At 49.1% G+C, this 17,008-nt stretch overlaps 1 protein-coding gene across 2 annotated transcripts in view; it reads right to left on the minus strand.

The window, feature by feature from the left end:
- Window positions 1-17,008, minus strand: part of SLCO3A1 (solute carrier organic anion transporter family member 3A1) — a 377,208-nt gene that overhangs the window by 169,124 nt on the left and 191,076 nt on the right. The window lies entirely within an intron of this gene.

Genomic DNA, 17,008 nt, shown 5'->3' on the forward strand with positions numbered 1-17,008 from the left:
GCGTTGGACACGACTGAAGCGCCTGACCATGCAAGCACAAGCAGGTAAAAGATGCAAAATGGAACATTTGTGTAGGAACGCTTACAAAGCCAGGTATAATCTGTGCTTTGGTCCAATGCAAATATCTTTAATCCCCAAGCACAGAGGCCCTGTGGCTCCTGCTCATTGCAGTGGAAGGGCCTGGCCGGAAGGCTAAACAATCCCAGACAGCTGTTCCCACGTCGCCAGAGACAAATCCTAAATTTGGCATCCTCTGAAAGTGAACACAGCTTCTTTCTTTCTCCTGGGTCAGACAACTGAGATGGAAATACTTTAGGCTGTCGAGAGTTTTCAAGTAAACATTTTCCTCTTGAAGAAAGCCATCCCGTGATTACAGCATAGCTTTCCCAGAAGGGATGCCATTTACTGCCTCTTCTTTAAGAAATTACTTGGCAGGAGGATGTAATTTAATTATTTACTTAAATGTATGCCCTCTGAGCCTGAAGGAAATGAAGTTTTTTTTTTTAAAGCAATGGACACTTTGGGGGGTTGTTTGATGGTGGGTCAGGCTTTGAAGTTCAAACACACACATAGGTGGGCACATGCACACACACACACCCCTGAAGCAAGAAGTCAAGATCTTCTAACCTTCTAACTGATATGCCAGTAAAAGGCAAAACTCTCCTGTCCAGATCCTACAAAAATCCCTGAGAATGCCAAACTTCTGGCATTTTTGCCCTTGGCCTGGGAAGAGATGGACAAAGGCCCAGGTGCCGCATGGTCTCGATGAAAATTAGAAGTAGTGATTTCTTTGTGGAATACAAACCACTTAAGGAAAAAAAAAAAAAGCCCGAGTCCTGACCATTCTCACCTAAAAAATTTATTGTCTACTTGAGCTGTTTGAATATTACATTATGTCCAATATCCCAACCATCTTCCTTCTGGGTTAGAACATTTCCCAATTTTGAGGGCTGGTATTTGTGTCTTTTTCTTTCCTCTTCTCTATTTTTATTTTATTAAAAATGTCCCCAGGGCCTAGAACATTGTCTGGTACTGTCGGCCGCCAATAAATATTGAGTTGGTCAAAAACTTCGGTCGGGTTTTCCTGTACCATCTAATGGAAAAACTCAAATGAACATTTTGGCCAACCCAGTACTTACTGAATAAATACATTTGCTGAATGAAGCATGGTGGAAAGGGTGCTCTGAGTGTCAAGAAACAGATAAACGTCTCCATCCCCAGGGCTAGAATTTTGAGGCCAGGTTGAAGAATCAGATTTCAGAGCTACAGCTTCCCCATGTTAGAAATGGGGTCCAGGGGCCTGGGATCTGTGTGACTATACCACTCTCTCCTTAGAGACTAAAAGCAAAATTGCCGAGGCTGCCTGCACGCTTGCACTGTTTTCCTCGCATTCTGGCTCCATCATCACCTGACATAAGACTGATCAGCTTCCCACACTCTGTGATTTATTTTCTCTTTCCATTGGGCACTCTGGGTCAGCCTTCCCTTGGAGGTATCTAGTATCAAAAGCAATGCATCCACAGAATGGACTAGTCTTCTGCCCACTGTTAATCCTTAGCAGAAATACTAGGGAAGATTCTGTTGACTTAAAAAATAATCAAAATATAAAAATTGAGTTATGTTTTATTCAGGGGGAGTTTTTTAGGACTTTAAGCCCAGGGAACAGCATCTCAAGTAGCTCTGAGAGAACTGCTCCTAGGAGGCCGGGTTGGGGGCAGGGGTGATGGTGGAGGAGTCAGGTTATATAGAAGTTTGCAACAAGGGGCGGGTAGTCTGAGCATCAAAAGATTATTGTTAAGTAAGGAAAACAAGGTCTCTCGAATTAAGAAATTTAGCACTTTCCTATGTACGGAAAGATGCAAGAGTCTGGGCCTGATGAAATCATTCCTTTCATAAGCATCTCAGCTATCTGGGGCCAGTATCCTGTGTTTTTGCTCAGTGCTCACCGCAGTGAGTGGCTGCAGCCCAAGGGTTGCCAGATTGCAGGTACTGTTTTCCTTCCTGGTTGCCCTGGAGGGCTGGAACAGCTGACGACCGTGACATCCTTGTTTACTGATATGGCAGGAAATACTCCATTTCTCAGTTCTCAAATAGGTGGCTTGTGCAGATGGAGAAGGCAGCTGCGATGGGAGGACTTGAGTCAACAGAGGCTCTTCAATGTCCTCATCCCTTTCATGGCCTCCACCCTTGAGTGCCAAAGATTCAACTAAAAGCTAAGACACACAAACGTACACTTTGCAAAGGCTCCCATGGTTTCTGCCCACTGTTGGGACAGGTGAGGTTATTTTTATTTTTGCCATCTTGTGCATGATCTGGGATCCTCCAACCTGGACCACTGGTTTAGCATGTATGGAAGTGTTCCCTTATGTTTTCACTAGGGTCATAGGTAAAAATACTGAACTGCTGCAAGCAAAAGGAGACTCCTATGGCCTGATACACTTTCCAGACCAATGTCAATCCATTAGTGAATGCTTGGAGGGTAAATTGTGTAGTTTCAATAGTCCCTGAGAGGCAGTGTAGTGTCATGGTCAAGAGTAGGGGTGGAGGAAGCAGAGAATCCAGGGTAAGACATCACCTCTGCCCTCTTAGGCTGTGCAACCTTGGATAAGTTGCTTAATCTCTCTGAGCCTCAAACGGATCATCCACAATATAGGGAAAACAATGGTAGTTTCTTCTTTAGATGTGCAACCTGAGGATTTTGGGGGACAAGTGCCATCCAAAGGTCTGAGCCTGTCTCTGACAGCAACTCTCTCAAGAAATCAAAACACAGTACTATTGTTTAACAATTTCATAAGGTTACTAGGGGAACATTGGTTAGACGTCTCCAGGAGACAACATTCTATTTGACGTAATAGCAACCAGATCAAAAATGTAAAGCATTTATTTTATTTTTTCAAAGCATTTATTTGACTTTGCTTGTTTTTAGAGCGCTCATGACAACTCCCAGTAATCTATCAACGCTCCCATCTGTTTGCTGATCCTCTCCAGACATCTGAGAGCAGCGCTGCCTGCCACTCTCTGTGTGTATTGTCTGCTTTCTAAGATCCATCTTCTGCTTAATAAAACCATGACAACTTTCCCACCCCCTTTTCCTCATTCCTCCTCTTTTTAAAGAACCAGGCAGTGGATCTCTGTGCTCACATCTCCAAATCCTCTAAAAGCAAAGAGAAAACAGGACTCAGAGGGCCCAAAGAAGCCTGTTGCTTTTTTTTTTTTTGTAATCACCATGGACGCCAGTGGCTCTGTGCACCTGCCTGCCCCACCCTGTTCATGTGGAGCTGTTCTCATCAGTGGGAAAACAAAAATGAAACAGGATCAGGCTAGTTCCATTTTTCTCTCTGCTGGATGTTAAACCTACCACCTACTTTGGTCATCTCTGTGCTCTTAGAAACTCCTTAAATACTCAGAGGGAGAAGAACCCAGTCAAAGAACCAACCAACAAACAAAACATAGCCGGCCCCTCTTCCTTCTCCTTAACTCCATTCTGCAGATGTAAAAACCAAGGCTCTTGTCCACTGGCAAATCAGTGAAATCAATCAGGTCAAGAGGTACACCTGCCCAGGCTGTAGTTCTCCTGCTGGAATGTCCTATTGACAGTAACTCAAGTAACTCACTGAGCAGAGAGCCAGAGCCCCTGTCCCTGCAGATGGTGACCAGTGGCAGACACGGGCTTGTGTGTGAGCATGGCAGAGACCTACATCAAAGCCTCCTTTGCAGGACATGAGCAGAGTCCCAGCAATGCATTGACTGGGGCAGAAGGACTGAGACATGCAGACAGACAATGCCAATAATTGATCACGCTAGCCTAATAAAACGCTTTTATGAAGTAATTAGTGGTTCAGAAAATCTCTTAAGTCACTTAGAAACCTCTGTCCCACTCTTTTAAGTCTTTGCTGCTGCTAAAGGGCCCCTGGGAAACATTAGCTCCTGTGGTCAATCACACGGTGTTGGCAAGGTGGCTAGCAACCACTCACAGACGGGATCACCAGGACAACCTCCCTGCTCCAGGACTGAGCAGATGATCTCGTCACCCCAGGTTAGGGTGACAGTAACAGAAGCCTGTGCGAGGATGGGCAGGGAAAGAAGAGACTGGACAGTGGCTGAGACTATGGCCTTATGTCCCTTTGAGGAGAAACAGGATGAACCTGCCTTTCAGAATTAGGTCAACAATTAGAAACCAAGGATTTCCAGGGCCTGGCCCAGCGCCTAGCACTGTTCCCAAACCACTGGTGGCCTCCATTAGGATGTCTGCCAGTCACAGTAGCATTGCCATTTACGATTCTCACACGTTCAGTGCCTACAATGACCCCCACCCCGCCCACCACTCTACTCTTCACAAGAACCCTATGAAGTATCATCCGTGGCCTTAAAATAAGAACCTAAGATGTAAGTGGGCTTCCCTGGTGGCTCAGACACTAAAGAATCTGCCTGTCAATGCAGGAGACTCGGGTTTGGTCCCTGGGTAGGGAAGATGCCCTGGAGGAGAAAATGGCAACCCTCTCTAGCATTCTCGCCTGGAGAACCCCTTGGACAGAGGAGCCTGGTGGGCTACAGTGCATGGGGTCGCAAAGAGTTGTACGTGACTAAACCCATGTACATGTACACGCTAACCAGGCATGGTGGGATGCCCTGGGAACCCACCAAGCAGAAGTACCAGGGCACAGACTGCCCAGCTGATTCACTAGATTGTTCCAAATACTGCACACCAAGCTCAACAGAAAACACATCCTCCCTGCCACCACGGTGAATGCAAAGAAAAAGGTTTCAGCCCCAAAAGACAGAGCTCAAAAGCCATTCAGGGTAAAGATCAAGGGATAAGAATCCAGCTTTCAGAGGATGACTTCCCAATGGAGGAGGGTAAGAACCAACTCCACTTTCAAAGGTATTTATTAAACATCAATCTTGTTCCTCTACAGCTCTACTTTCTGAAAGTTCCAGGTTTCTTCTCACATAGATTAACAAAAGATGAGAAAGAAGAAAAAAATTTTTAATGCAGTGAATGTCAATTCCCTCATCTTGAAAACAGGACTGGCTTGGCCGTTTGGCACATATGTGGCCACTGAGGATATAAACGGCTACTTGACTTTTTTTTCTTGTATATTCTGTAAAGAACAGTGGATTCCCTTCAAGTTGAGTCTTATCCTTGGGAGGCTGCAGAGAAGCACCAAGAAACCCTTCAGAGGCCTGAGCACACTTACAACGCAAGCCCTCACGTCACACTTGAAGAAACCGAGCCCCAAAGGGTTCATCCCAATCCTGTCTCAGATTCTTCCCTGTAGTTGTGGGAGCCTGGGCCAGTCACCCACTGGCTCTGAGTTCCGTCTCCTATAAAATGAACGGGTTTGCTGAGACAGGGCTTCCCTTGTGGCTCAAATGGTAAAGAATCTGCCTGCAGTGCGGGAGACCCAGGTTTGATCCCTGGGTTGGGAAGATCCCCTGAAGAAGAGAATGGCAACCTACTCCAGTATCCTTGCCTGGAGAATCCCATGGATGGAGGAGCCTGGTGGGCTATAGTTCATGGGGTGGCAAAGAGACAGACATGATTGAGTGCTTCACTTTTACTTTCTTTTTGCCAAGATAACCATCTGCTCAGTGAGTCCATGATTTCTGTTTCCAGGAATCAGATCCTCTCTGGCATCTCTATTCCAGGGTCCACAACCCCAAGTTTCCCTTGAAGGCACGTCAGTACCACATGGTTCTCACTGCCCAGCATCCTTCTTTCCTTGGCAACCTCCTGGCAATTCTGGAAATCCCGGTTCCGATGTCATCAGTCATTTCAAAGATACACTCCCTGGTGGGCCACGCAGTTAAGTCTGTCCCATCCTGTCTCAACTTTCCATGCACTTATTATACTGCTCATCAAAGCCACTTTTAACTGTGTATTTGTAGTTCTGGTTGTGGCCCCTGAGAGCAAGAGACCTGGTTCAAAGAGAGATGAGCTGGCTAAACCCTCAATGGATGAATTCAGAAACAAAAGAAGAGATTTCATTTTATGTCTTTTCATACAAACACTTAATAATAAGGCAAAAATGATGCATTTTGAGAAAATCACCACTTCGACACGGCCTGAGCTTTTTCTTCCATCCCAGAACTCCCCACAATTTAGAGCAAGTGGACTAAGGCCACTGATGCCCTTAAGAGTTTTACTGGTAACTATTTACGGGTGACTATTCCCCGGGCAAGGCTTCCCTGGTGGCTCAGTGGTAAAGAATCCACCTGCCAATGCAGGAGATGTGGGTTTGAACCCCGGGTTAGGAAGATCCCCTGGAGGAGGAAATGGCAACCCATTCCAGTATTTTTGCCTGAAAAACCCTATAGACTAAGGAGCCTGGCAGGCTACAGTCCATGGGTTTCTAAAGACTCGGACATGACTTAGCAACTAAAACTACAATTACCCTGGACTATTACCTTGCCCCTCCCTACCTCACTCCAGTGCTGCCCTTTCGCAACAACCGCATGCACACGCCTTAAATATTCCGACCTTTAACAGGAGGATGTGGCTTGTTTTTGTTCCCAAATGCAATTGGCCTAATCTGCATGCTGCACCTAAGTGGGCTAGAGAAACTACATGATAGGGGCTAAAAATAATTTTGGGGAAAGAAAGCACCTCTGAATATTCAACTTCGTTTGCTAAAAATCTCACCCTTTTAAAGTCAGGAATTTCTCAGGGAAACTTTTTTATTTCTCTTCCCCTTAAGGGCTCATCAGGATTTTATACCAATGTATGGGAAGCTTGACTTCAGACAGGATTTCCTGCCTCATCTCTACACCTTCTGGTTCAGTCGAGTCCCAAAGCAATAAAATGTATTGACTTTGCTTTCCTGCCACTCCCAGCAAGTGTGAGACCCTCATTACGAAGCAGTTTTGGCTTTTGTTTTCTAAAATCCAGGCGTTACTCTAGTAAATGGCACGGAGTGGTGAGGAAAGGGGACTCGGACACTCTGCCTGCTCCCCACCGACTTCTTCCCTTTCCCTGGGTTCCCAATGCCCCTACTGCCTGCTTCCCTTGGAGTCATCATTAGAGTGAAAGAATGATGTGTCTGCTTCTGCGAGCATCTCTCTAGAGGGGAAGGAAACTGCTTCAGGGCAGGGCTGTGTCTCACTCATTTTTGTGGTCTTAATCCTTGGCGCATATAGGAGTTCGATAACTCTCTGATGAAAGAATGAATGAATAACGACCACGTCTTTGATGCTACACCATTCAAGGTAAAACGCCTTTTCGTTGATGTTTAGTTGCTAAGTCATGTCTGTCTTTTTGTGACCCCACAGACTGTAGCCCACCAAGCTCCTCTGTCCATGGGATTTTCCAGGCAAGGATACTGGAGTGGGTTGCCATTTTCTCCTCCAGGGGATCTTCCTGACCCAGCGGTCGAACTTGAGTCTCCTGCTTTGGCAGGTGGATTCTTTACCACTGAGCCACCTGGAAGCCCATAGTACACCTGGGCCACCCTAAAATGTGAGGATATGATGAGGACAACAGGCACTTCAATCATGGTGACAAACACGTGGCTGTCATTTGTTAAGTGCTTACTATGTGTCTAGGAAAACCCACATATTATCTCATCTAATCCTCACAAATTATTCTCTGGGGTAGGTACCCCATTTTTAACATCCCTTGATCAGATAAGGACTATGCTTGGAAAGAATATGCAATTGAGGTAACATCACACACCAGTGGAGCTAGGATTCTATTTTTTTTTTAACCTGTCATTAAAATCACTTCTGGGGGTAGCATCCCTGGTGGCTCAGTGGTAAAGAGTCTGCCTGCCAATGCAGGAGACATGGGTTTGGTCCCTGATCTGGGAAGATCCCACGTGCCTTGAGATAGCTAAGCCTGTGCGCCACAGCTACTGGGTCAGTGCTCTAGAGCCCGGGAGCACAGCTCCTGAGCCGTAACCACTGAAGTCTGTGCACCCAGAGCCTGTGCTCTGCAACGAGAGAGGCCACCACAATGGGAAGCCCTCAACTAGAGAGCAGCCCCCAAGGCCACAAACAGAGAAAACCCACCCAGCAATGAATATCCACCACGGCCCCAAATAAATAAATCAGTAGAATTAAAAAAAAAAAAAAAAGTCACTTCTGGGGACTTCCCTGGCGGTTCAGGGGTTAAGACTACATGCTTCCAAATGCAGGGGATTCGAGTGCAATCCTTGGTCAGAGAACTAAGACCCCACACGCCACACAGCATGGCCAAAAATTGTTTTTTTCAATCACTTCTGATTATACACGTCGGAAATAATTAAAAATGATTCTAAGGTGGCTTGAGGGAGGTTAGATTTTTGGAAAACGCTGCCCTGTACACAATACTACCTTCTACATTTGCTAAATTGTCCCGTTTATTACAGTGATAAGATGGGTAAACAGGTCTCTTTTGAGCACTGATGTCAAAAAGGAGACAGCTGGGCTTGTGTCCCCGGCATGTTGGGTCAGTTTTCTTTTCTGGGTGGGGGACCAGGTAGAGCATGAACTGGGCATCTCTCCTTCATCTCCATCCTAGTGACCTTGCTCTCTTCCTTCATCAATCCTGGCCCCACAGAACGCAACAGGAGAGCCAATGCTGTCACGGCACCGAGACAACAAACTAAAAATAAAACAACAGCTTTTCAATGCTAGTTAGCCCCCATAACCTGCAGTGTATTTTTTTTTTTTTTTAACTCTCCCAGGGCAGGGCTCATGTGGGCCAGCTCACATGGTTTCTGGAATTTAGTATTTCTGTCAAATCACTCTGCTAAGATGGAGTGTTCACTCATGGAGCTGACAGATTTCAACATTGCTTCAAACTGGAACTTTTAGGACATAACAAAGGTGTGTTGCAGGGCAGGGGGCTGCATAAGAAATGTCTTTTCTATAAATCTACATGACTGCTGAAAAACTTGACGTATTTAGAGCTCCCCGTACCGGAAACACAACAGTCCTCGCCTTGGAGCTGGGGGCATACTCTTGGGGAAAGGGTAATAACTGGACAGCTGGGCTTCCCGGGTGGCTCAGCAGTAAAGAATCTGCCTGCAGTGCAGGAGACCCAGGTTCGACCCCTGAGTGGGGAAGATCCCCTGGAGGAGGAAACAGTAACCCACTCCAGTCTTCTTGTTTGGAGAATCCCATGGACAGAGGAGCATGGCGGGCTACAGTACGTGGGGTTGCAAGAGTCGGACACGCCTGAGTGACTGAGCACGTGTGCACACATGCAGTCCTCACTGCCCCGCCATGAAGGCCACTATGACCCCCGACTCTTCTTCTGCACCTGGGCCCAGAGCCACGGAAACCGTAAGCCTGCCCCACAGGGTGCCCAATCCAAGAGCCAGGCAGGGCAGAGCCAGCCTGTGAGCACCAGGGGTGCATCTTCCCGGACAAGGAGGGCAGGCTCTTCAAGGGCTGCTGGTGGGCTCTGTGCGGGGCTGACTCGGGGACTGGAGGCAACCCTCACGGAAAGGGACAAAGGCCTCTCTTTCCTGCCTGCCCATGAAAAGAGGAGGATGCTCTCTCTGACACCAACCCCTGAATCTCCGTCAACAAACTCTTGACCACCCCTTAAGGCTCAGCTCAAAAGTCTTCCTGCTGCCCCCTGAGCCTGTCAACCTCCAACAGCACACATGGCCCTTGGGCTGGGCTTGGCCATAGAAGTGATTAACCAAGTTGATAAATGAAAAGAAGCTTCTAAGGAAAAGAAAATGGCGGGGGGGGGGGGGTGGGCTCACACTTATTGACCCCTGAAGAGCTTGATGCCTCACCGGATCTGACTCCCATGAACTTCAGGAAATCACCCCTGTCAGGATCCCAGGTTTGCTGTTCAGTCTCTCAGTCGTGTCCTACTCTTCGCGACCCCATGGACTGCATGCAGCCTCACGGACAGGCTTCCCTGTCCTTCACCATCTCCTGGAGTTTGTTCAGACTTGTGTCAATTGAGTCGATGGACCCATCCAACCATCTCACCCTCGGTCGCCCCCTTCTCCTCCTGCCCTCAATCTTTCCCAGCATCAGCGTCTTCCCCAATGAATGGGCTCTTCGTCCCAACTTACAGATGAGTAGCCTGAGGTTCGAAAACAAGGTCAAGTACAGAGCTTGCCCAAGGTTACACAGCTGTTAAGTGGCAGAGCCCAGGTTTGAAGGTTTGACTCTCACACCCAGGGATACAGCTTCCATTTATCGAGTTATATATAATACGCAAAGCTACCACGGCAGTGCTAAAGGAAGCAGCCCATAGACGCCCATCCCATTAGGAACAGCGTCAGCCCTCCCAGGACGCGCACACCTGCAGCCTTGTTAATGACGCACACACCGCTACTTAAGACGTACAGTTCACAGCAGCGGTTCAGCTGAAGCACTCTAAATATAGCCTCCGGGGAAAAATTGTCCCCACACGGTGCCTTGTCTCCAGGCCGGGCCCAAGAGCGCTCCGGAAGCGACATCAGATGCTGCAGTCACATTGCTGTCACTTAGGGGTGCAAGGGGGAGGGGCACCCAACAGCCGCAGGGTCTGAGTGAACAGGATCAGAGACTTGCGGGCTCAGGCTTGGAGGATGCCGGGGGCACCCCTGCCCTGGGACTCCTCCCCATCAGTGCTCCCCGCCCCGCCTCACTTTTCCTGACTCACTCTGGTGTCCTTGGCTTACCTGCCAGAGGGAGGTTGGTGAAGGGCACTGATTTAAAGCCAGCTGTGAAATTTAGAGCCACAGATTCCTGCAGAAGGCGAGAGGCCGTGTTGTGGGGTGCTGCCTGCCTGTCGTTGCTCCTGATGCCACGAGTGGGCCTCTTGAGGGCAGGGACGGGACGGGAGCCAGGCTGTAAGGGGTGCCGGCCCTGGCTGTGAAGAGCACCCTGGCTGCTGCTCTGAAGCCCCTCCAGGGTACCTTTGGGTCCGAGAGATGTAAGGAATGATGCTGACAGGAGTCCCTTATCCAGCAAATGCAAGCAGCCTGCCCAAGGCCACACAGCTACTTAGCAGCAGAGCTGGTAAAATGGAAGCAGTGACCCCCAGTCAACGCCTTCCTGACTACACCCCCCACACACACCCCCTCCAGGCCTGGCCTCGCACCTCTCAGCTCTGCCTGTGGGACTCAGCCCCCCAGGGGCCTTGGTCCCTCCCACCTGGCTCTATGTCGGCCCCTGCGCAGCCCTGACCCACACCACCACCCTCTCTGCTCCATCTCTGTGGTCCCCTCCCTTGCACCCCCCTTCTACTCCCCTTTGGCTTCTCTGTCCATCACCTGCTTAGCTTCCCTCCTTCAAGAAGCTCCCTTCCAGCTTTTCCAAACCTTGCGTCGTCTGGGGCCTCTCCCTGTGCTTCAGCTGGCTCATACATCCCAGGCTCACCTAGCCCTCTGGAAGCCTGCAGCCTGGTCTGGTGGAACAAGAACTCAGTTCAGCATCCCTTGTGGACTTTCTCCTGACCATCCATCACGAGGAGCTTCATGCACCCCTGGGGCTCAATTCCCCCTTCTCTCTCCCCTCACTGATTCCTGAGCCAATCCCCCACAAGGGTCCCCCTCTTGCCTTCTCTCACCCTCCCCCACCACCCATGGCCACCACTCTCTCCTTGCCTGTTTCTAAGAAGACAGTGGCTATTTAGTGCAAGAATCCCCTTTTCAGCCCTATACACCCCAAAATATTCACTTGGATCCCATTTCTTCTACTGCCCAACCTCTAAGAATGCCAGTGTCTTTGCCCAAACTCCCTGTTCACGGCATCTTCAGAACATGCTTCATGCAGGACTCCTTGCTCTCCAACCTGTTCAACTCATCTTCCTCTGCATCTGGGAACATAATTTGGTCTCCCTTTCAGCTTTGCAAATATAGTGGCCCTTCTGCATCCTTTCCTAGGCTATTCTAATACCATCCACTCTTTATCCCTACCCTTAAGGTTACCACCACCTCCTTAACCCCAGCTTCTCTGACTCCATGGAAACAACATTCTCAAATATCCTCTAGACCAAGGGTCCCCAACTTCTGGGACCTAACACCTGATGATCTGAGGTGGAGCTGATGTAACGATGATAGAAATAAAGTGCAAAATAAATGTAACGTGTTTGAATCACTGAACCACCGCCTCCGTCTCCTCGTCCTTGGAAAAACTGTCTTCACAAAACTGGTTCTTGGTGCCAAAAAGGTTGGATACTGCTGATCTAGGCCTTTGAGGTGTCAGTTCTAATAACTAGAAATGGATTTTCATTTTCTCTAATCCCCCAGCAGCAGCTGAAACTGCTCACGCTTGATGTTTTCTTCTTTGGACACTGTCCCTCTTTGCAAATGGCACCTCATTGCTTTGCATGGCTCCCTCTTAACCCTGGATTTTTCCTTTAGCTGCTCCTTATTTTTGTCTAGAGAATCCCATGGACAGAGGGGCCTGGTGGGCTATAGTTGCAGAGTCAGACATGACTGAGGGACTAACACTTTCACTTTCCTTCTTTGGCCCATCACACCTGGTATCAAGTGGCTGTATTTTCTTTCTATACTCTTCAAAGCAAGCAGTCTCTGCTGCAGCTATGTGAGATCTATGCCGTAGAAGAGATTTTCAAATATACAACCCGGTCTAACCTTTCCTGCTGCTTAACCTCATTTAACTCACCTTGAGATATCAACATTCAGATGCCTGTGACCACCATCAATCCACCTGCTCAAAGCTCCTCACTGTTTTCTCCTAATCTCCGCCTCCTTTTATGACTGTGACCACTTGCCACTCAGTCTGTGTGGGCTCTGCCCCCAGTCTCCTCCTCTCTTGCCTTGATAAATCTCTGGAATCCATCCCTTCTCCATTTCTACTCCACTATCCTCATCCAGGCCCTTGCTGATTCATTCTCCGGCCCATGCAGCAGCTCTTCCCATTGGTCTTCCCTCCACCTAGTGCCCCAGTGTCGCATGCTTGACGCTATTACCACATTCGCCTATAAAAGCCAGAGTCCCATGGGGTCAGGACCATGTGCTCCCCTTGACCTTCAGAGCCTTGCCACATCATATCCCACAAACCTGCAACATCCAAACATGGTTTGCTATCTCCCAGTCTTCCGTGCCTGGGCCTCTTCCACACTGCTTTCCTGTCTAGAATATTCCCCTCCCTCCTCTTAGGCCCAGCTGAAACTTCAGCTCTTCCTGGAAGTATGCCTGCCAGAAATCCTTTCCTGCTATCCTTCAACCCTCCAACAAGCAAGGGCTTCTCAATTCACTTGGTCAGTACTCATGTGCCAACTCATCAGAGCTCTTCCAGTTGCCCTTTGCTTATGTCTTATTTCTCCCACTAAACTTTCAGCTCCTGCCTTCACCAGGTCTCCTGGCCACTGTTTCAGAAGCCATTCCCACCCAAGGGGCTTCTCTGGTATCTCAGACAGTAAAGAATCTTCCCACAATGCAAGAGACCTGGGTTTGATCCCTGGGTCGGGAAGATCCCCTGGAGAAGGAAATGGCAACCCACTCCAGTATTCTTGCCTGGAGAATCCCATGGACAGAGGAGCCTGGAGGGCTACAGTCCATAGGGTTACAAAGAGTCACATAGGACTGAGCGACTAACACTTTCTTTCACTTTCCCCACAAGCTCAGGCCCTCCCTGGCTCATGAGCAGAAGTGGTCAGGCGTGCCAGCCCCACCAGCAAGCAAGGACGAGACTTGGTCTTAAAGCTGGAACACAGGAGCAGTGCCCCAATGTCATGGGACACCCCATTCACCTGCTATCTCACAGAGGAGTAGAATCAAGCAGTAGTTGGCTTCTGCTTCAACTTTCTGCTCGCTTAGCATTCCAGCTCTCCCTCAGGGATGGAAGCTGCCCTGGACCCCAGCCTACTGGGGGAATGTGTGCAAGACCCCATCTAATGGCAGGACATCTACCCAAGCGCTCACCCCCTGGCCTAGCTTCTGCATGGCCCGGCCCCTGGAGGACAGACCTAGCTTGTCATATGCCACTCCAGATGGCTCTCCACCTGGATCTAGACATTGCTGCTCCCCTGACTTTAAATATTTCCCACTTTCCGAGGCATCTGTCTGCCGTGTCTCCTAAAATACGGAACCAAGTCAGAGCGCATCAGGCCCTTTTGGGGGGGCCTGCACCCTGGACTGTGGACCTCTTCTCCCCGGAACCTACCCATCAGCCAGATCTGTTTCCTGCACATCAGCTCCTGGCCGCCGGTTCCTCCTCCTCCCATTCCATCCTCCCTTTGCTGTCCTCCAATTGGCCATGCTGCTGAGTTCCCAGCATGCTTTGGGCTTGGGCCCCGCCCCCCGATTCCTCTACAAATAAGGTCAATGTCCAGTAAGTTTCCATCTCCCCCTCTGCCTCCCGCTCAGAGTCTGGCACACAACGCATTCAGTAAGTTTTGCAGATTTCTGAAGGAAGTGTCTGAGGGTGAATGCAGCAAAGGAAGCGGATGCTTCCATCCCCAGGATGGAGGAGAGGGCAGGTTGGCTCTCTCCCACTGCTCTTGAACCATGAAGTCTCTTTTTCTTCAGAGAGCTGTTTGCACACCACTTCTAATAGGCCTGGCTGATTTCCTGTTTCCAGGGCCCAGGGCAAATACAGTTCAGTGCCCATAATAGCAATCAATTACGGCTGTAATTGAAACTTCCGGCCTGGAAAGAAACCCTAACCCGAAGGCCTCCAAAGAGAACCAGGTTTCACTCCAGCACCTTCCCCGCTTCTCTGCACCCACGCTTCACATCCGGGCCCAGGTGTTTGGCTCACACCCGGGAGGCACTTAGCGGAGTCAGCGGGCAGCCGGCTGCCCACACACACAGCCTGCGAACTGCAGGAGCCAGGGGAGAGCTGCCCAACAGCTTCTGTGTCGCCTCCTTTTGCTTTGTTGTTATTCAGTCGCTCAGTCATCTCTGACTCTTTGTGACCCCATGGACTGCAGCACGCCAGGCTTCCCTGTCCTTCACCATCTCCCAGAGCTTGCTCAAACTCATATCCATCAAGTCGGTGATGACATCCAACCATCCCATCTTCTGTCATCCCCTTCTCCTCCTGCCTTCAACCTTTCCCAGCATCAGGGTGTTTTCTAATGAGGAGTAACAAAGGCACTGACCTTCCTCCATATGTTGTCCACCCAGGCAGGCTCAAAGGGCAACATGCCGAAACTTCTGCCTGGGTGTGGGGGGAGATGAGGAGGCCTCAGCTAGACTCTTGGGAGCAGGTACTGAAAACACAGCAGGGGACCCAATGAGGCCTCCCCATCTCTGTTTCTATTTGGAGGGAGCACCTCCAGCAGGCCTAGTCTTTTACCTACAGTATCCACCTCAATTCCGCCCAAGTCTCTGTCATCCATCAGGAAACACTAAGAGCACTATTTTTTTTTTTTTTTTTAAATTTTGGCCACACCAAATAGCATGTGGAGTCTTACTTCCCTGACCAGGACGTGAACCCACACCCCCTGCACTGGAAAGCAGAGTCTTAAGCAGTGGACCACCAGGGAAGTCCCAGGAGAGCACAATTCTTATGCCATTTGACAAGGTGAGAAACTAAGCCTCAGAGAGCCTCAGTGTCCTGCCCAAGCTCACAGCGCTGTGTGGGGCAGGTCCAGGAATTAACCCTTGTGTGTCTGACAAAGTCCAAACCCTCCCCCAACATCCTCCTGCCAAGGGGGATCTTTGAAGATCTTTTCAGATGCCGTAGTTGTATGATGGGTCCATGTCTCGGTGGGATTTGAAACCAAGACAGATGCTCCAATACTTTGGCCACCTGATGTGAAAAGCTGACTCATTGGAAAAAACCCTGATACTGGGAAAGGTTGAAGGCAGGAGGAGAAGGGGACGACAGAGGACGAGATGGTTGGATGGCGTCACCAACTCGATGGACATACGTTTGAGCCAACTCCAGGAGGTGGTGAAGGACAGGGAAGCCTAGCATGCTGCAGTTGGTGGGGTTGCAAGGAGTGAGACAGGACTGAGCAACTGAACAACAACAACAATAAAGTTTGATTTTAAGTGGCGATTTCTATCTCACTGGAAATGACCTTTTGCTTATCCTTAATAGTTTAGGTCCTTAGCTAATAAGTACAATCCCACTCAGGTGGTGACCTGGGCTTGCCTCACCAGTTAAGGGCTCGCTGGAGCACATCAGATCACAGGAACAAAACTCACACCATCCACTTTCTGGCCTTTTGCCACAGTGAGGTCTCTGCCATAGAAGGCATTCAGGCTTGGGATCACATCTCACTCCCCCTTCCATCAAGGTAGCAGCCAGCACAACACCCGGCCAAAGTGCAGGCCATGCATCTTGGAAATATCAGAGGAGTGAAATACTCATGCTCGCTAGCAGTAGTGTTTGTGTAAGGCAATACTCACATCTGAGAGCCTCCACATTCCCATCTGTGAAATGGAGACAACCATACCAAATACTCTGCACTGCCGAGAGAGCTGATGAGTTAAAAATGGCAAAGAATTTCAATGTAACGTAGACCCAGAAAATATAAAATGCGGAACCTCATTCTTGTGTCCTCAGGAAAACAAAACTGAAGGACTCAGACTGATTTCAAGTAAATGCCTGGTTTATAGAGAAATGATAGCTGTGGAATTTTCTCAATGATCCGCAATCAACCTTGCAATCAACCTTCCTATCAACCTTCCTATCAACCTTGGGAAGTCCTGCCGGAGTCATGAACGAGAGATGACCCAGGGCGGGCCAGTCTCACCAAGCAGCCTGAATTGAGTTTCTTTTGTGTGGCTGGACTAGTCTGATCCGCTTGGGATATTTTCAAGGCTGGTTTCTGTTTTCAACTTTAACTGACTTGAATCTGAACTCCCTTGTCTTTATGTTCCCTGCTCATAAACACAACCTGTGTCCCAAAACCTCAGCGACTGGCCTGCGGCTTGTTTCCATTTGCTTGTCCCGAGCTGCAATTCCTCCATGAATCCTGAAGCAGCTCATCTTTTGGGATTTGCCTCAGTTTACACTGAGGGCAATGGTGGAATCTGACGTTGGAATCACACTCCCTTTGTGCTGAGCCAGGCCCCTTCTGGCCCTCCTCAGGGAGTCTGGAAGAGCTGCTCTCTCCTTTAGCTTGAAGCTCTGTTGGGCAGGAACCCCCTAC

The sequence above is a fragment of the Bos indicus x Bos taurus genome, chromosome 21, assembly GCF_003369695.1.
Source record: "Bos indicus x Bos taurus breed Angus x Brahman F1 hybrid chromosome 21, Bos_hybrid_MaternalHap_v2.0, whole genome shotgun sequence".
Lineage (NCBI taxonomy): Eukaryota > Metazoa > Chordata > Mammalia > Artiodactyla > Bovidae > Bos > Bos indicus x Bos taurus.